Source organism: Phyllostomus hastatus, unplaced genomic scaffold (assembly GCF_019186645.2).
Source record: "Phyllostomus hastatus isolate PE091 unplaced genomic scaffold, TTU_PhHast_1.1 phas_contig_37, whole genome shotgun sequence".
NCBI lineage: Eukaryota > Metazoa > Chordata > Mammalia > Chiroptera > Phyllostomidae > Phyllostomus > Phyllostomus hastatus.
The window spans coordinates 5,337,620-5,358,321 of record NW_025333867.1 but is presented as its reverse complement, the minus strand read 5'-3'; positions in this window follow the sequence as shown (position 1 = coordinate 5,358,321).

The following is a 20,702-nucleotide window of genomic DNA, read 5'->3' as shown; positions in this document are numbered from 1 at the left end:
TAGCTGCTGCAATTTTGAGAAAGAAGTGTAAAGTAGGAGGTTATCACAATACTGATACTAAACTATACTACAAGGCCACTGTAATCAAAATAGCCTGGTATTGGCATAAAAACAGGCACATGGACCAATGGAACAGAACAGATACCCCAGAAATAAACCCAAGTCTCTATGGTCAATTAGTGTTTGACAAAGGAGGCAGCAACATAAAATCGAGTAAAATAGCCACTTCAACAAATGGTGTTGGGAGAACTGGACAGCCATGTGCAAAAAAATGAAACTTGAGCACCAGCTTACACCTTATACAAAAATAAATTCAAGGTGGATAAGAGACTTAAATATAAAATGTGGCACCATTAAAGTCCTAGAAGAGAACGTAGGTCGAAAAATCTCAGGTATTTCATGCAGAAACTTTTTTAGTGACATGTCTCCTCAAACAAGGGACATAAAGGAAAGAAGAAACAAATGAGACCTCATCAAAATTGAAAGCTTCTGCACAGCTAAAGAAAACAGTGTCAAAATTAAAAGAGAACCAACTGTATGGGAAAACATATTTGCCAATGATACCTCAGACAAGGGTTTAATCTCCAAAATATATAAAGAACTTATTAGACTGCACTCTAAGAAGACAAGGAATCCAATTAAAAAATGGGCAAAGGACTTGAACAGACACTTCTCCAAGGAGGACACACAGAAAATCCAAAGACACATGAAATGATGTTCAATAGTGCTAGCTATCAGAGAGATGCAAATTAAAACCACAATGAGATACCACTTCACACCAGTCAGAATGGCCATCATAAACAAAGCCACAAACAACAAGTGTTGGAGAGGTTGTGGAGAAAAGGGGACCCTAGTGCACTGTTGGTGGGAATGCAGACTGGTACAACCACTATGGAAAGCAGTATGGAACTTCCTCAGAAAACTGAAAATGGATCTGCCTTTTGACCCTGCAATTCTGCTGCTGGGACTTTATCCTAAGAATACTAAAACACCAATCCAAAAGAAACTATGCATCCCAATGTTCATAGCAGCACAATTTACAATAGCTAGATGCTGGAAGCAACCAAGATGCCCATCAGTAAATGAATGGATCAAAAAACTATGGGACATTTACACAATGGAATTCTATGCAGCAGAAAGAAAGAAGGAGCTCCTACCCTTTGCAACAGTGTGGATGGAGCTGGAAAGCATTTTGCTAAGCGAAACAAGCCAGGCAGTGAAAGACAAATACCATATGATCTCACCTTTAACAGGAACCTAAACAACAAAACAAAGAAACAAGCAAAATATAACCAAAGACACTGAAATAAAGGACAGGCTGACAGTGACCAGAGGGGAGAGAAGAGGGAATTTCAGGGGAGAATGGGAAGGGTTTACAGGAACAAATTTAAAGGATACATGGATAAAAACTAGGGGGAGGATGGTAACGGGAGGGAAGTGGGAAGGTTTGGGTGGGTGGGCTGGATTGGGAGTAAAAGGGAGAAAACTGTACTTGAACAATGATTAAAATAAAATAAAAAAAGAATGGTCACGTTTTTACTTTGTTAACAAGAATAAATACACATTTGACTGTATAATCATTTCAAATTAAAAAGTAGCCTTCATGTATTAGATTTTGAAAGTCAGCAGTTTTCAAAATGTGTTTGATGGAGTGTTTACAGATCCAAAACTTTCTGATGTTGATGATTATCTCACTGTGAAAAATTTTCTTTCTCACTATTGGTATTACATGACCAAGAAATTTTCAAGAGAAAAAAGTCCTCGTATAATTGGTTGAGTGAAAATCAAAGCAAAGAATATAAGACACAGTATTTACATAGATACATTATGGAAATAGTCTCTGGCCAGCAGCCTTTATAAGACTGCTGTTTCATGCCATGAAAATAAATTTACCTTGTGAATGCTGATTTTTTTGAGGTCTCCAAATATTGACCATGGGATATCTATTGTGGTTGCTTTCTGTCCAAAGAAAACCTTTTTATTTAAAATTTCTGATAAAGAGTGAGAGAACAACAATGAAGCTGCTGTCACTTAGGGTTAGGTTTGGTTACATCAAAGAAAAATCAAACAAGTAAATAAAAACCAATTGCTTAAATAAGAAAGAAGTTTGTTTCTCTCTCATGAAAAACAAGTCTGCCAGTAGATAGCATAGGAATAATATGGTGGCTCTAAAACCTGCAAAAATACATCTCCTTTTGCTTTTGGTTTTTGCTGTCCTCAGCACAAAACTTCCACTTCATGGTCCAACATGTTACTTGAGCTCCAGAACTTCACGTCTTTAGCTACACCCTCAGGAATAAGGAGGTAAAGTTTAAGGGTGCATCTTCCTCCCTTTAAAGATACTTTCTAAAGCTGCACATAGTGTATCCTCTTGCGTGTCTTTGGATGAAATATAATGACAATAGCACAGCTAACTTCAACATAAGCTAAGAAATGTTATTCTTCTCCTGGGTGACCATGAACAATAACCAGGAAAAATTCTGGATTTTTCTTATAAGGGAAAATCAGAGAACAGATATCAGTATAGTGACTAGTAAATCTTAGTCAAAAGGTAATTAAAAGGTAGGCTTCATTTTAAAATTTATTTCAGAGGTTCAAGTAATTGTAATATATATGTATATATTCTGTAGATATATGGAGAGAACCTAATTTCCAGATCTTCATTAAATCTAGACTTTACCTTTTAAAATAAAATTTAAATCAATACTTTTAAATATGTTTTAACTTCATACTTTACATCATAAAAGTCAATTTCCCAGAGAATTGACTCATTCAACTGTCATTTTCTGATCATTGATGATAGAATCTCAAAAAAATGAATGAATATATTTATAGGTATACAAATTATATTTAACACTTTAGCTATTTTATAAATGGATATTAGCACTGTAGCACTGAAAACATTTTAAGGAGTCAATATAATTTTTAAAATCTTAGGCTATTAATAATCACTATCTTATTTGAAATTACTGAAAGAAGCTCTTACTAGTCCCTAAAAAAAATGCATTTTTTTTTGTGGAAAGTAATAGATAGATAATTCTCAATCATTTATTTTGTAACTGTAAAATTAAATGAGCACATTTAATTTATCTGCTTCAATAAAAGTGATTTAGAAATAAATTAATTAAAATATGTGGGAAAACTTAAGTTAGCTATAGAAGTTATTCTTCCACTTACTCTTCTACTTGTTGAGGCAGTGAGAACAGAGATTGTGGGAGTAGTGCAAATTGACAGTAACTTTGAACCATGTGAGATCTGTATTTCAGTTTTAAGAAAGTTAAATGGACATAAATCTTGTACTCATGTTTTCATATTTGTCTATAAATTGGCAATATATTGATAATAAATGAATTTTCTGAATATAAGTTAAACAATGCAGTGTTCAAATTGCTTGTGATTTCCACACTCATTAAAATGTTGACTTACTGAAAGATATTACAGAGCCTATATTCTCACCAATCTAGGCAGCTTAACTTTTTCTTACTTTCTTGTGAAACTTAGTATATCATAGACCACTGAAATATGACAATGACAATTAAAATTCCCATTCCCTAAAGTTCAATTGTGTATATTTTCTACTAGAATATTTTCTCTATTTTCAGTTCAAAATGCAATCAAAAGCAAATTTATGGTAGATATAGTTGTTATGGAATTTTAAAAGCAAAATACATAAAAATATCTAAATAAATCAAATAGAAATGATTTGTCTTGCATAAAAAATTATTTTCTTCCTTAAGAGGCTTCTATTTATTCAATTATTTGATGAACTCAGCAAATCTGTGGGGCTACTTTTTTTTGTAAAGTAAGAGAATTATATAATTCTTGTAACTATTTCATACTGTAAATTAAACCAATAATATATGTATTTGCTATAAGAAGCTAATGTACTAAAAATATACAAAATAATCAATTGAATAATATTTAATATTTAATGGGACTTTTATACTAAAACAATATGCTTTGTAGTTTTTAAAATATAGAAATACAGCAAAGTATAAAGAAAACAAAAATTCCCCTATCCCATCATCTATAGAGTATATAGGCAACAAATGTTAGCTTATTATCATTACTGGTGATGCTATTTTTATATTAGTAGTTATTGTTAATTTTTGGTAATTTACTTATGTATTTGAATAATGCAACATAATTTTAAAAAATTAGAGAACCTTTTTTGCTAATGTCTAGATAATCTTGTTTGAATCATCACTTTGTCACTGATTTATCCATGCCTCTCTGCCCATGAGCAGCAGGCTGGGCAGACAGGCAAGTCAGTGCCACCTGTGTGCAGCCACCAGCAAAGAACTCGCAGGGGGTGGTGTGTAACTCCACACTCCTCAGGTGTGACAATTCTCATGCATATGTTTTACACTAATTTCCAGATTTCTTCTTCAAATATCCCCAGTCTGCACCACAGCCTTGATTGAATGTTTCCTGCCCCCTACTGACATTTCCTGCAGTGCTCAAATCAACCACTTGCTCTGAGTGCCTTCGCTCGGGAGCCTGTTTCAGGAGGAACAGAAACTAAGACAAAATTTCTAAAACCAAAATCTAATGCATTACCATATCGTAATCCAAACAAGCTTTACCTTCAGTAAATTAACATAAATGTATTTGGGAAAATTACAAGCCTAGGACACTTTATATTACTTTACATGGGATTACAATCAAGTACTTTAACAAAATCATCTCATAAATTTTGAAATAAATGTAAATATAAATGATGTAAACACTGCCAGGCATGAGGGAAGCACACCAGCAGTTAGTTAGAAAGGATAAATGACTCTGAGCGTGCCCTCTCTTACCGGCAGCATGTGGAAGAGTGAGCATCTGCATCACGCTTTATAACTGTTCAGAAAGATGTGGGGTTACAGACTACACAGAGCAGTTCAAAGGAACTTTTTTAATTGTGTGAAGTTTTATGACTGTTTGCCCCAAAATGCATCTGCAAAGGTTATGAGAAGGCAAGGACAAATATAGTCAAAAGATTATTCACTTCTTTCTCTAAGATGTATACTTGTTTAACATTTTTCACTGTGTTATTTTATTTATTATCTTTTCAATTTCTCTGTGAGATTAATTTTTCTTACTTTTAGAAACCCCTTCCTTCCCCCACCTTTGCAAATTGTCTAGTAAACCATCTTTCCTGAGTCACACATGAATCTTAAACAACAACAAACTCTAAAGATTTATCCCTCACTTAGTTTCTTAATTTTATCAGTCAGAACATTTACTTTAATCATTGACTATATGAAGACAGAATTTTAGGTGATTTTTCTAGTTCGAACAAAGTCAGTTTTAGGTGTTGCTCCTATCTTTTTCTTGAACTTTATATCAATTACTTTGATGATGTTTAATTTACCGTGAGTTAAACATCATCAAGGATTTGTTTCATATTTGAGATTTTTTTATCAGTAGATAGACTTTAACAATGTAAAAAGAAATCTTAGAACCTGAAAAATAACATTGTTTTTCATTTGATCAATAAGAGAGGGACCTCAGCCCTGGCTGATTTGGCTCAGTGAATTGAACACCAGCCTGCAAACCAAAGAGTTACCAGTTCGATTCCCAGTCAGGACACATGCTTGGGTTGTGGGCTATGTCCCAGTGGGTGATGTGTGACAGGCAACCACACATTGATGTTTCTCTTCCTCTTTCTCCCTCCATTACCCTCTGTCTAAGAATAAATTTAAAAAATCTTTAAAAAAATAAGCGGGGACCTCAGAGAGGATGAAGTTTGCTGCTATATTTGACAAAACCCACCTCGCTAAGCTAACATCTGGATTAGATGCTGCATTTTGTGGGTTCCTTTCCCCTGCCTCCTTCCCCCTAATCAGTTTTGTATTAGACCTTTATGTTTTCATTATAACCTGGCAGCAAGAGCTCCCTAAAATAGAAAGAGTGAATGAAGGCAATTTTTTCCATTAACAATATATTTCCCTTTGGGGTCTCTGGCGCGTTATTGTTCTTCTTTTTTAGAAGGAGCAAAACCCCCCACCAAAAAACTGTCTTCAGTTGTGAAGCATTATTATTGATCCTATATGAAAGCTCAGGGTTTTGTTTTTCCTCTTATGAAAACATACTAAAATGTCCTCATAAATGAATACAATTCAGAGCAAATATCTATACATATATGAGCAAGTGTTGTGCTAAAAAACACACATTTTTAAGAGCATATTTCCCCAAGTAATCAATATGGAAAATCTGGAATAACTGAAGTTTCAAAGTAAGGTAAAATGTTATTTAAACACATTTTTGGAAACAATGCATTCTTTCTTGGAGTCCACAAGATGTTACATACAATAACCCAATTGTATCTATTGTATTGGGTTTGTTTGGTTGTGCTTTGTAATGCCTTCAGACCTACACACACACGCACATGCACATACATATAAATATAGGTATAGATATGTAATATAGATGAATATTCTAAGACTATAAATAGTATACAACTTATAATGATATAAATAATAGTCTTAAATATTAATTTATTTTACAACATAATAATTTATATTTTATTACTCTTTCCATATAAAACTGGAACATAATTTGTCTTTCGAGTTTATTTCCTACATGTTTCAATTTCTCAATTCCAAAAGGACAAGATGGTAGAGCTAAAAATGAAAGAGAGGAACTAATTTTAATGGTGTACTTAAAATTGGCAAGGATTTTCCCATGGGTGCTTCCTTTAGCCCTCAAAATAATCCTGGTGAATATGTAAAATTCTTCCTATATCAGTTGTGATGCTTTGTTGGCTATAAGTAATGTAAATCCACTTAAAACTCTCATATAATTATTGGCTAACGTAACTGGCAAATTGAGAGATTAGATATAGGATTCAGGAGTGATCTGATCAAGGTTATAGCTTTTTTTCTCTATGATCCACTCAGATCTAATCTTTATGAAATTTCAGCTTTGTCCTCTGTCTTCCTCCAGAGGTCACAGGATGGCTAGGGTAGCAGCTGGGGCAACATGCTTCCAGATTTACACATAAGTAGAGAGCCCAGCTTCTAGTGACTTTCTCTTAAGAAATGGAACAACTATCTCAGAAATCTCCAGAAAATGTTTTATTGCATCTCTTGGACAAGGATTAGGTCACATACTTTTCACAGGGAAAATTACCAGCAAAAAGGGATAGGACAAGTCTTTGGGCAATCAGATCCTCCCCTTACCTTACGTTAAGTTTCCAAACTATTAATCAGGAAGGCAAGGGAGCAGTGGATTCTGCACTGCCATATGCAGGGTCCACTGCAAATCCTACTCTCTTGAAGAAAAATTGTAACTCTGGCTGTTGACGTAATTTGCCCAAAATCACAGAGTAGAAAACAGCAGGGACAGGGTTTGTACCCAGCATTTCTTCTAACAAGCACATTATTCTTTCCACTATTCATGTGAAAATACACTACATATTATGTATTGTGATTTTAATCCATTAAATCCAAATATAAGTGTGCAATTGGTATGTGAAGCATAAAAACCAACAATATTTTCTATTTATTTTTATCTTTTTAATCCTCACCTGAAAATATGATTATTAATTTTTTGACAGAGATTGAGAGAGATGGTTGGCGGGGAGAGAAACATCAACGTGAAAGAAAAAACTGATCAGTTGCCTCCTGTAGGTGCCCTGAATGGAGATTGAAATCACAACCTAGGTAATGTGCCTTGACCGGGAATCAAATCCACAAACTTTTTGGTACACTGGACAATGCTCCAACCAACTGAGCCACCTGGTCATGTTAAAAAAAAAAATATTTTAAGCTAATATTACCACTACCTTAATTTCTATTAGAAAATAAAATCTGGGTATGAATATAACCTTTCAATACATCTTAAGTTCCAAAGGTCCCCTTCATGGTGTGGAAATACAGTGTGAACTGTTTTATGGAACATACTGTTGCGCGTGGGTCACCGGCTAGCAGTGACCACGGAACGCTGTGGATGGCTCGACGATAAACACGCGAGAAAAAACATGCACAGAGACAAACTAATTTCTGTGGAGAAGTAGGGACGAAATGGCCACCCCTTCTAGTGAGGAGCGCGCCGATTTACAGTCCATACCTGCTTTTATTGGGCTCATGCTACATAATAACTCAGGTAACGTACAATACTCATTAGGGGAAGTAAGGAATATAGGAAACAAAGAACTCTGCCGGTCTATTGAGTTGGGGGTCAAAGAGCTGTAAGGCTGAGGAACAAACTAGCTTCCTCCTAAGACCCTCCTCATTCAACTGAGAGCATTCTTGAACAAAGAAGGTTTCACAGTAATTTACATGTTCTTTCTTAGGCCTGATCACCCCGGGAAATCCGCACTTCCCAGTACCGAGCTGTACTTCCCCGTCATTGTTTCAGGCTTAGGTGGAGCGCGGGAACTAAGGCCACCGAGAGATAAGGAGATTTTCTTCCGGACTCTGGGAACTCAGACTTTGTCAAAGCCAAGGAGTGAGGGTCCATCACCCCCTTTTGCTGCAGCCCCCCAAGTCCTTCTTTTGGGGGGCCTCCCAAAAGTGATCGTGCCTGGCTTGGGTTGTTCCCCCGTGGGGAATCTTACCCGTCTTTGGCTAACCGACCAAGCTTTTGGGGGTTCAGTTATGAACAAAGCAGCAGAAGCAGCATTCCTGCCAGGAAGATAAGCTTTTGTCTCCTTGCCGGCTCACGGTTCCAAGGGCGTTCCCTTAGCCTTAGCTAGGCGGGGGTTTCAGCCTCTGATACCAGTCAGGGCGGTTCCCAACAACATACCACTCAAAATCCACAGTGGCTGGAAGTTTAAGAAATACTTACTTGCATTTAACGGTCCTGGTAAGCAACAGCAACATAGATGAAAACTGTAAAGAAACATCTTTAAAGAAAAGTCTACTTCCTCTTTTTTGCTTTTTAATTTTACTTTTTTAATTCTCTTGACAGGTCATAAATTCCATGTTTATTGAGATGAAGATATAGAGAAACAGGAAGAAAGGGGGGTAAAGGAACAGCTTTTAATATTACACTTAGCTTAAAACAAAAAATAATAATAGAAGTCACTTACACATTGATACTTCAGGTCTGCACTTAGCTCATTGGTAATTCTGAACAAGAAAACGTATAAAACAAAGACTATGAATACATAAATCAAAAGCTCTGTGTCACACTAGAGATCTCAAGAGGAAGCTGTTGTGGCTTAGCTCTTTCTGACCCTGTCACTTCCTGCTTGGCCGAGGTCTGTCAGTTCATCTAGGTACAGCCTGCAGACACGGAGGTAAATGTTCAGAAATAAACACATTCCAGTAAAGGTTACTTAATGGCTTTCAATGGATTTCAAAATCACGTTCCAACTATGCAGGCCCCCAAAAACTTCTGATAATTTATGTTACCCAGATGTTAAGAAATCCAACAGCTTTCACTACTCATAAATTTAACAGCATTAAGCACCTGCTGGCTCCGAGCAACAACTCCTGCCAAGAAGGAAGGAAGGAGCTTTTGCGATACACTAATAAGCTCCTTCCCATGCCATCCAAGCTGAGCTCAGGTCTCAGTCCTGTAGCTTCACACCCTCCCAGCCTCCCACAGAGGGGTCCTTAGGCTCCACACATCAGGAGCAGCAGCAACCTACTTTGCCAGTTCTACACTGGATGCAGGAAGTGGTACTCAGAGTTGAGATGTGGCTGTTTCTAAATCCCAAGGAACTCAAGTTGTTAGTGAAATAAGTAAACAAGAGAGGCATTAGAGTGAATTTAGAATAACAAACGCTAAAACTTTAAGAGTGGGAACAAATACTAAAGGTTAATTTTGATCTTCTCTCATTGTGAGAGCCTTTAAACACATGCAAAACTTAAAAACTATTTAGTACAGAGTTTTACCTTTCTCTTATGCCAAACCCACTAAAACATGCTATTAAAATTGTTGGATTTAAGATGCACTCCTTTTTATTTTCTATTTTCTTTCTTTGATGGAAGTGCTAATGAGCATCAGAATGACAGGCAATGGGCATCTGAGAGGGACTGGGCCTGATGCATATTAAGGACCAGGGATAGCACTAGCTGATTCTCATGAATGTAGATATGGACCAAACTCACAGCAAGCAGTTGTCGACCTATAATAATTCAAAGTTGTCTGTAGATCATTCATTCATGTAAGTACCAAACCTAAGCCTTCCTCTCTTTCACTCTAGGGAGTTTAGCCCAAGACTTCACTGGATTTACTTCACCAACCTGCACTTTTCTTGGGCAGTTTTGAATCTTGCCACAGGGCTGGAAGGAAACTATTAGTGGCCACCATGTACTTGCTCCCTCTAAGGGAGTGCCAGTAGGATTGATCCATTTCCCCAGTGATGATGTACATTATTCCATGAACAGGACCCACCTTCTGACACAGATATTTAAATGAGTTTGTAACTTAAAAACCTCTGTTTCTTAGAGACTGTAGGGATCAAACTCTATCCCACTGTGCTGTCACCATTTGTTCATTGATAGAGTACAATATGCAAAGTTCCCGCTAGTCAACCTAGGATAAACAGGCAATCCCTGGCTGCCTGGTTTTAAAAATATAGTTGGAGACACAGAAAAATAACTTTCACACACATAAGCTAAGTGTAGTGAGAACTATTCTAGAGGTAAAAATGAAATGCAATAAGTTAACAAGAAATAAAAAAGATGCGATCACTTATGGGATAAAATAGATTCAATAATTTTCCTTGGAGAGATTGTCAATTAATTCATTGATCAGAAGAACAAATATTTTTAAATGCTTACATTGTGCTGGGTACTATACAAAATACTTCATATGCATTGTACTTGTTAATCTTTGCACAAAAAATAAGGAAACACTCTGAAAATTTAAGTAGTTTGCCCAAAATCATACGGCTGAATTGAGATCTGAACTCTGTTGTCTCTGGGATGTGAACTATCCTTGACTACTTAATAATACTGACTGTGTGAATGGGGAAAATATGATCAGTATGCACATCTACTAAAATACTCTCTTTTACCTATTCCATTTCTTCATAGATGCAACTTGAAAGATTTGCAATTGGTTAAAGTAGCTGCATTTATTTGAAGTATTGCTCTCCACTGTAATGAAATATGAGGTTGTAATGGGAATGTCGTTATTTAATGTGATTTTCAGTAGAAGATTCTGTATAAGTTATCATCATTAATCATTCATGGAAACATGCACACTGAATGGGTGAAGTTTTTAAGAAAACATTATCTTGGGTCATTAAAGTATAAGTAAATTTGTAAGCACAGGGGTTACAGGTGTTGGAGAGGGAAGTATAATCTTAAGCAGCAAACAAAATCCAAGTTAAATGAGTACATTGAGTAAACCCTGGGAAAGAGTTCAATATTTAATTTTAAATAAACCCTGCCCAACTGTGTGTTTTAAAGACCAACTAAGATAGAAGTCAAAAGAATAGGAAAACATGAACCCAATTAATAATAATACAAAGTGTTTCAACCCGGATTCATCTCTTACCTCATCTAGTTCAGTATTACTCAATAAGATAGGCCATTATATCTATGAAGCCCAGAAAGCTTAAAGTAAAATAAAATAATCAGAGGAAAAGTAAGTCAGAATTCTTAGAAATTAAAACTATACATGTATAAAAGTCAATATAAGTTGAATATATATGCAGAACATAAAATGACTAAAAAATAATTTTGCAAAATTGAGAGAAATACACATAGATTAGTATTCAATGTTGAAAACATTGAATATGTTGCAGACCCCAAAAACACTATCTGGAGGCTATCAGCTAACTGCATTCCTCAGAGGAGGTCTGTTGAAGGGAGGTCTGAGCAACATACCACAGCTCACCTGCTCTGAGTCCATATTCTCAACCTCTGTCCTATGTTTTTTCTTAAGCCTATGGATAATCATTTAAAATGAGATGATTAGAGAGTGAACATGCAGTGAATGAAGATTAAATTTATTTTTCTACCCCAGAACTTCTAAAATTTCTCTATTAGGGGTTAGGTAAATTAATATCTTATCCTAGAAAAGATTAGCAGTATCCTATAAAATATGCATATGCAGGTAGAGAAGGGGGAAGAGGGAGAGAGAAAGAGTATAAATGAAGAAAGCCAGCTATAAAATAGTGATTATAGCATGCTACGATTAGTGTGAAAAATAGGACATTAACATAACTACTTTAGATTTTGTCTAAAAGCACAACGAATATTTTTAATACAATTTGTCTAAGAGAAGGAAATTATGTTGCTGGGACATAGAGATGAGAGAAACATATCCAATACATCACAGCTGAATTCTAGGTCAATAAAGGTACAATTGTGTTACAAGTATTTTGACAACTTTTGGTTAAATGATTATACTAAATTTCTGTTAACAATGATACTGAGCTTTGAATTCCTATCAGAGCGATTGATAAAGAGAGTTCATTTCTTACCACTTGTCTTTCAGGTCCAAACTGTCAATATTTCGAAACACAATTCATCATTTTTGCAAATATTCACTTTTCATCTGTGATATTAGTATTGTTCCTTCTCCAAGATTGGAATGTATAAACACTTTCTTCTCCTTCATGCCCTATAAAATTGTGATGCTGAATCCTGCCCTTTCTTTCCTGTCATTTTCATGGCTACCTGGGCACTCATTTCTAATGTGATCCTAAGATCACTCTCTCTCTCACTGTTACCCTCGCTTGCTTATTCTCACCATGAGGACATGTTATAATTTCATACCATGTATTGTCTTTTACGTTTCTTTTCTCTACAGTGACTATGTACAACTGTTGGCAATATGGAACATGTTAGTTGCCACATGAATTATGTTATGCATTGATTACTCCAAGTATTTCTGAGATGGGTTAGCATATTTGACATATACCTCATAAATGTGTAAAATTCTATTTTTTGATACAACTTTGTAAGTGTAATATAAGAAAGTATGGGTTGCTACGGTTATATGACATGGGCAGCCAGGGTTCTAAAATTAAACTTCCATTAAAAAAAATTTGTTCTTACTAAAAAACTAAAACTTGACATTCTGAAGTTTAAAACATCATCATTAGGTCAGTAAGAGAGTTGACCAAAACTACAAAGAGCATTGAACTTGGACAAAAGGAAAAAAATGCTGTAACTCAAAGCTTTATGCTAATAGGAAACATCATTTTACTGTTGTAGTGACTATACTGTAAATATTACTAATTTATTTTATTCTTGTTTTGTTGTTGTGAGTTTTCTAATTCCCTTCATTATAGAACCAAAAAAATATTGAACAATGTACCTTAAATCACTGAATTGAATTAGGGGAAAACAGTACTGAAATTTCAGGTATTAGAGCCATGAGCCAACTTCAGGTAAGGGCTATCTGAAGGAGCTCTTAATTCCCTAATAATCACTCAAATTCTCATTTCCATACCTTAAGTTTTTCAATACTATTGTACACTTAAATAATAATCCTTGGGAAAGTAATGCTTTCTTTGAGTCCCCTCATACAGAGAGAAAGGAACTGGAGAATCATCAGGAGTATATTCAACTCTGATCATATGACCTATCTCATTTAATTGTTCTTTGGGTAAGACATTTTTTCTGTGTTCACTCACTTGCTTTGTTCCCCCAACAATTAATTCATTCTCCCAAACCATCAATACGAGTATCATAAAATAGAATTTATAAGTTCATCCTCAAATGGGGAAATAGATAAAGCATTCAGTTAAAGAACCTGAGATTTCCCTTGCTGAATTTTTAATTAATAACAGATCTACAGTAGGAGCTCAAGGGCCTTCAGTGTCAGAGCTGTGCTCTAGTTTGCCTTCAGATCAGAGCAGAGACGTTTGGCAAATGCCTGGCTGAAAGGGTGTTTTGCTTTTCCTTTTCAAGTAAGTCTAGAAGTTCAAGGAAATTTTTGTTTGGATCTGAACTACTTTATCAGGGCCTATATCAACTGTGCCTCGAAAGTCTGCATGTACTCCCACTGGCGCAGCAACAATCAGATTTTGGGGGCAATCTAATGAACAGAACATGCGTCCTCTCAAGGCCTGCCTGCCCTCCGGGTGACCACCTGAATGGGAAGCACAGTGCAGTTTACAAGTAGACCCTCGTCAGATCTGGGTGAAAGAACTTCTGCTTCAGCATGGCATACCTAGCCTCTTACAGCAAGAAAAGTATTACCACTAAACACATTGTATTTAGAATTCCTTTTCCCAACAGCTTTTTCTCACCCTCCTTTCTCTTGCTCCCTCCCCTGTTCACAGCCCCAGTAATCCCATCTGCAAAGGAAGGCTGCATGCCTCCGCCTCCGCAAAGGATTGGAGGCAGTGACCAGGCTGCTGAGGACTATGCCCCTTAAGAGCGAGGCCAGCCACTCCATGCGGTCCTTTGTTCCTTGGAAAGTGCTATGCCTTTTGGATTTGGGGACAAAAATATAACACCAGCAGCATGGGAATTTCCATTGCTATTCTGAACTTTTCAGGTCTGACCAGGCAGTAAAGATATTAAGACCCAAGCAGATTCCAGCTATTAGAAAACTTAGTTTCCCATTAGAAAAAAACCCACATATGCACATAAGTGTACACACAAACACACATACAGATATGTGCGTGTGCACACATGCACACACACACCTTTTTTTCATACAATCTTCCAGAAAAGAAGGAATAAAAATACCTGGAAAAAATTCTTAAGGGAAAAAGACTTACATTTTAATTTTAAAAGATAACAATATTTCCTGAGTTTTCCATGGTAAGCCATAAAGCTATCCTATTTACACATAAGAACTAGTGAAACTAATACTTTCATAAAGCATTTTTTAAATAAATACTGAGAGTTTATGTCCAGATAGCACATAGAGTTTACAGAAAACAAATTAATATTTGTACTAAATTATAAGTTTCTGAAACACGTTTCATTTAGGATTCCTTTTGCCAATGGGGTTTCTAACACATTTTAGCATATTTTTTAAAAAAACACTCATCTTTATATATTTTCACCCTGAAAAGCAAGCAAAATGCAAGCAATAAAGCTAATTTGAAGCCGATTAGTGTGTCAGTTGAAGGGGGAGAATGTGGGCAACATGGACTCCAGCTTTTCAAACTGGGAGCAAAATCAACTTGTGACTGGTTTCTGTTTACCACATAAGTGAGTAGCTCCCTAAGTTTTTACCTGATTAGGAATAAACCTGTGTATATGTGTGTTTGTGAGTAGTGTGTCTGAGGGGAATGAGAGAGAATATGAGAGAGAAAAATATATATTATGTTTCATTCAGTGTTCTGTCAGGTTTCAGTTTCTCAGAAGATATGCCTTCCTATACAATTGATGTTGAGTTCTTTAAGCCCAACTCAGCTGAAAGTTCAGATATGCATTTATCATAACACTTGAAATCCAATCTCTGTTCCTTTTCCTCTTTCTTTGTAAAAAGTCATTACCAAACATATTGACTTCAAACCCTAGGGACTGAGAACCAGCAAAATTTGGAACAAGGATAATAGATAACAGGTTTTTGTGAGTTTGCCTCCCTGTTAGCAATAAAGAAAATGAACAGAATGAGATTAAAAAAAAGAAAGAAAAAGTGAGCAAAAGCTCAAGACCAATGACCTCATCATTCTATATATTAGTCTGGCATACTCTCTTAAATGGAAAATGTCTTAGAATTTCCAGAGACATCAGTATCTTCTTTTATGTGGGAAATATTCATCGTACCTGACAAAGAGCAGCTATCTTGCATGATGCTTTGTGTGCAAACAACAACAACTGAATTCACAATGGGAGTCATTAAATAATAGGCAATGATTATTATTTGAGAAATATGAACTAATATCACCTAGCTGATTAGGACAGAGATCTTGGTCGTTTCAGCTGCCTCCCTTATTCTGACCGCTGCTGAGGGACTGTCTGTTTAGTATTGACATGGCCAGGCAGCTACAGCCCAGCACATTCCGTGCCCCATTATTTTAGGCCTGTTAAGAGATGCAATCCGTCATTTTCAGAAAGTATTAGCTTCCTATTTTACATAGCATTGCGCTGTACTCTTCCTGAGGGAAGTAGAATAGAAAAATGAAAGGGTGGTAAATATTCCAGAAACAAAAACTGAAAGAGGGTCTTCAAAGACAGGCATCAGCAACTAGCCCAGCCCAGTCAGTGAAAGGTACATAATGCCCCCTGTTCACTGTTAACATTTCCAGGTTTTTGCATCATGGGATATTTTGGCTACTGGTAATAAGTATTTTCTTCGGGTCACTTTGAACATTTTCATGTGGGTGTTACAATTTAACCATTCACATAGGCTGGGAGAAATGTTTATGCAGTAGCATTTGAAGTGCAGCCCAAAACTTTCATAATCAAATACTTTACTCCTAGGAGATACTCAAATTCAATCACTCAGAGATAAATGCTGAGAAAGCCATGTTTAAACATCATTCTTTGCTTGCCCGTAGAATATAATCTTTTTTAAGGCTCACTGTAACACTGGAAAAAATTCCCCATCACCCATAAACACAACAACTGCATATAAATCAAGTAAACCAGTTTATCTAAATGAATTGTATGGCATGACACTGGAAGAAAAAGAGATAAGATTTAAAATAGATGAAAATAGTTTCTGTTTTGATTTAAGCACTGCTATTCTATATTGCTTCTTTCTTGTATCTTCAGGTTCTCAAATCTTACGAATGCCTTATCATTTTATACCAAGTATAAAATATATCTGCAATGATGTCAGATATGGCACTTATGTGAGAACTTGTACATCTAAATATTTTTTAATTGTGAGGGTTTCATGTTGGGGGGTGTAACCCATTTTTCTGTGGCAATGCCCAAGGACTTTTCTATTGCTTATTATTTGTTCCATGCTGCTTTAAATCAAGACACCAAAAATGTCTCACTGGCCCAATAGGATGGCATAGCTGGTTTTCAAGATGCTCTTCCAAATTATCTAACTTCTTGTATTGTAGTTGAGCAAAGTTTTTAATTCCTTCAGTTTCCTATTATATTTTATATAGCTACTTACAATAAAAAGTAAAATATCTTGTTGCCAAAATAGTAGCAATGATATTGATATAATTTACTAAAATATTTCAGAAGTTAATGATCCTCTAGATAGAAAGAAAGAAAGAAAAAGATGGATAGAAGGAGACAGGAAAGAAAGAAGGAACTGCACATTTATTAAACACAAAGTTATTTTGTATGTTTAAAGTGTGAATCTTATTCTATCCAATGGGAAACAAACTTCCTACATTTAAAAAATCATATGCGAAAGTATAAGTATTTTTCTTTACTTTAAAAAAATTAGCATGCTAATATAAAGCTAATTTTGCATAAAACAAAATATAGAATTTAGTACCTGTCTTCCTATGATATATCCTCCTACTACCCATATTTCTGGTCATCAGTAAAAGGCATTTTTTACTCCAAGGAAATATTATTTTAAAAATTTTTACTGCAGTTTTAACACTACTTTAGCTACTCAATTAAACTGACTATTAATTATTCTAAAATCTAAAATCATGATATGTACTATTCTATTCTGTTTCATTTATGATTGTGTGGCTTGAGTGCCTGAACTTCTTTTAGACTCTTAATGACCTGCCTAGAACAAAAGGTTTATACTTGAAAATTTATGGAGGCTGTTTGCATGTATACAATTGCTTTGTAATAGAAACTTTGCTCTCCATTAAGGAGTATAAGAAGCTACCTGCACCATTAGCTGCCTGAAGTGAAAGAATAAGGTGCGATTATACTCAGTGTAAATTAAGATGTCTTGAGAGCATGAAGCTTTAGGTAATATGTTAAATTAAGGTTCTCAGATGTGCATTTAATTAAGATATGTAATTTGAAATGTCTGTGCTCTTCTTTAATTCCAATTGATTATTAAAAACAGATTTCTTTAAGATATTAAAAGAGTGAGTAGAAGAAGATATCGAGTAAATGACCTTAAAAGTCTATTCTGAACACTGCAATGATCAAAGCAACGCAGTCAGTATCTGCCTCTGCCCCACCCAGGATGTTCTTGAGATCTTATTAGCCATTCAAATGTCAGGCTCACATAAATCTGGGACAAACTGAAAATGCTCTTTTGGTTGACTAATGAATGTCCTCCCTCAGATTCTCCAGGTTAGTTATTACTTTTGTTTACACCTGACAGAATCATTTATAATGTTGCTGGGATCATCAGCAGATAGTCACTGAGAGCATAGTATTTGGCAAGGACTCTATTTATACAGTAAAGAGTTGGAGAAAATTATTTGAAAGCATTCCATCCTCAAGTAGCTTACAATCTGATTAAGAACACACAGCATGCTAGATAACAAACAACATGAGACATGGTGTAAATGCTAAATAACTTCTGTGCAAATCTGAGGAATTTAGAGGTTTAGGTAATTTGTTGGGTTGTAATGGTCAAGGATGACCTTTCAAATGAAGTGATTTTGTCCTGGACTTGGAAAGAAAGCCAAAGATAATAATAGAAGCAAAGGTCATTGACCTTCTATACTGTCTCTGGAGTGCTTCTAAATTCTGTTCAGGAATTGTGTCATTTAATCCTCAAATCAATACTCTGAGATTGCATCATTTATATGACCATTCAGTAGATGAAGAAACTGAAGCACATAGCGGTTGAGCCCTTTTGTGACCAAAATGGGATTTGATCACCTGCCATCATACACAAGCACAACACAGTGATTGGTAGGAAAGGAAAAAGGGTTTTATTAGAAGATTGCCCAATTTGGGGGAGTGGGAGCTCCCTGGTTCCAAGCAATTCTTTTCTGCAAAACACAGAAAGAAGTTAACCACCCTCAGGACCAGAATCTGGGTCCAGACACCACACTCCATTCTTGTCTGTCCTCTGGCTCCCAAGGCTGCTACACAAATAGATCTCCATCTCTCCAGCTCCAGACTCTCTCTCTCTTTCTGAAGTGAGCATTTGTGGCGCCAGCATCTCTATTGCTTTGCCGCAGCTTCCTCTTTCTCCCAGGGCTGGGTGCATTTCCAGATCACTGTAGCCAGTCTTGCGAGGGGCTCTGTCCACGGGGCCCCACGTCCATGGTTGCTTGCATGCATGGGCTGGCAAATGTTCCCAGGCTACAAGTCTGTGTGCTGCTCTCAGAGCTTGAGAGAATGGGAGTGGTTTTGGGCCAGGCCATGTGGCACAGGGCCACAGATCCCCATAGGCCCACTACTGGCAAGGTGTGTGTCTGCCTCCTCCTAACCAGATAAGTAGGGCAAGGCAGGAACTGAGAGTGGCCTGGCATCCAGGCAGCATCCAGGCAGAGCAATGGGAACACAAAAAGTGGGGAGAGATTCCGTTCACCATCAGTTTTAAATCTTTCGCTCTAAAATCCCATACAGGGGCAGAAGTGTCCAAACTCCCTGCCAATCTAGGCTGCCATCCACCATGCACGTCAGCCCATGCATCATCTGTGCCCCTCCTTCTGCTGCCATGATCAAAATCAGTTAGGAGAATTTTCTAGCTACACACAGGGTCACAGCATCTGTGCCTGGAGCAAGGCCTCACACACTGGCCTATTTATCCTTACCCAGGGATACGTAGCCATGCACCAGCTGCTGCTGCTTCAATCCTCTCTCAGGAGGCCTACAACCCTCCAACTGTTGTGTCATGCCATGCTACTTGGTTGCTGGTGCAACACACTGTTGGCTTGCAGCACTAGCTTGTTTACTGGAGCAGCCTCCCCCTCCTATGGCCGCTCTTTTTTTATCCAGGGGGAGGAAGACTCTTTAGCTCCTTGGGGATTCCCCCCAACCCCCAGTAATCTGGCCAGACCTCTCTGTTACATTTTGGCTACAGTCCCCTAGCCAGGCAGTATGGAGCCAGAATGAGATCCTTGGAAGTCAGGTTCTAGAGCCCTCCTTTTTAGTCACTTCCTAGAGCTTCTCTAAACTCAGATAAAAAGTGAATTGACTATGAGGAAGCACAAAGACTCCTTGCTGGTGTATAGAAATATAACCCATTTATGGATATTTATTTTGTATCCTTTATTTTGTATTTATTTTTTCAATTCATTTTTTTAGTTCTAGTGGTGTGTTAGTGGAATCATAGCAGAGATCAACCAAATAGAGTCTAAACAAAATACAAAGGATCAATGAAACCAAGAACTCATTCTTTGAAAAGATTGAAAAACTTTTTGCCAGACTCATCAAGCAAAAGAGAGGACCCAAATCAATAAAGTCAGAAATTAAAGAGAAGTAACAACTGACACCAAAGATATACAGAGGACTGTAAAAAATATTATGAACAACTAACTATATGCCAAAAAAATGGACAGAAATAGATGAATTCTTAGAAACACACCATCTTCCAGAACTGAATCCGGAAGAGACAGAGTATCTGAATAGATAGATTACAGCTAGTGAAACTGAAGTAGTAGCCAAAAAATTTCCAACAAACAAAAGTCCTGGATTGGATGGTTTCACAAGTGAATTGTACCAAACATTCAAAGGACTAACACATCATTCTCAAACTACTCTCCAAAATTTCAAGAATGGGATAAACTTCCAAGCTAATTTTTCAAGACCAACATTATCCTAATGCAAAAACCAGATAAAGACACTACAGAAAAAAAGAAAATTCTGGCCAATATCCCTGATGAACACAGATGCTAAAATTCTCAACAAATTTTAGCAAACCGGACCCAGCAATATATTAAAAATATCATACACAATGATCAGGAGGAACTTACTTTGTGAATGCAAGGTTGGTACAAAATACACAAATCAATAAATATAATTCAACACAAACACAATAAAGGATAGAAACCACAT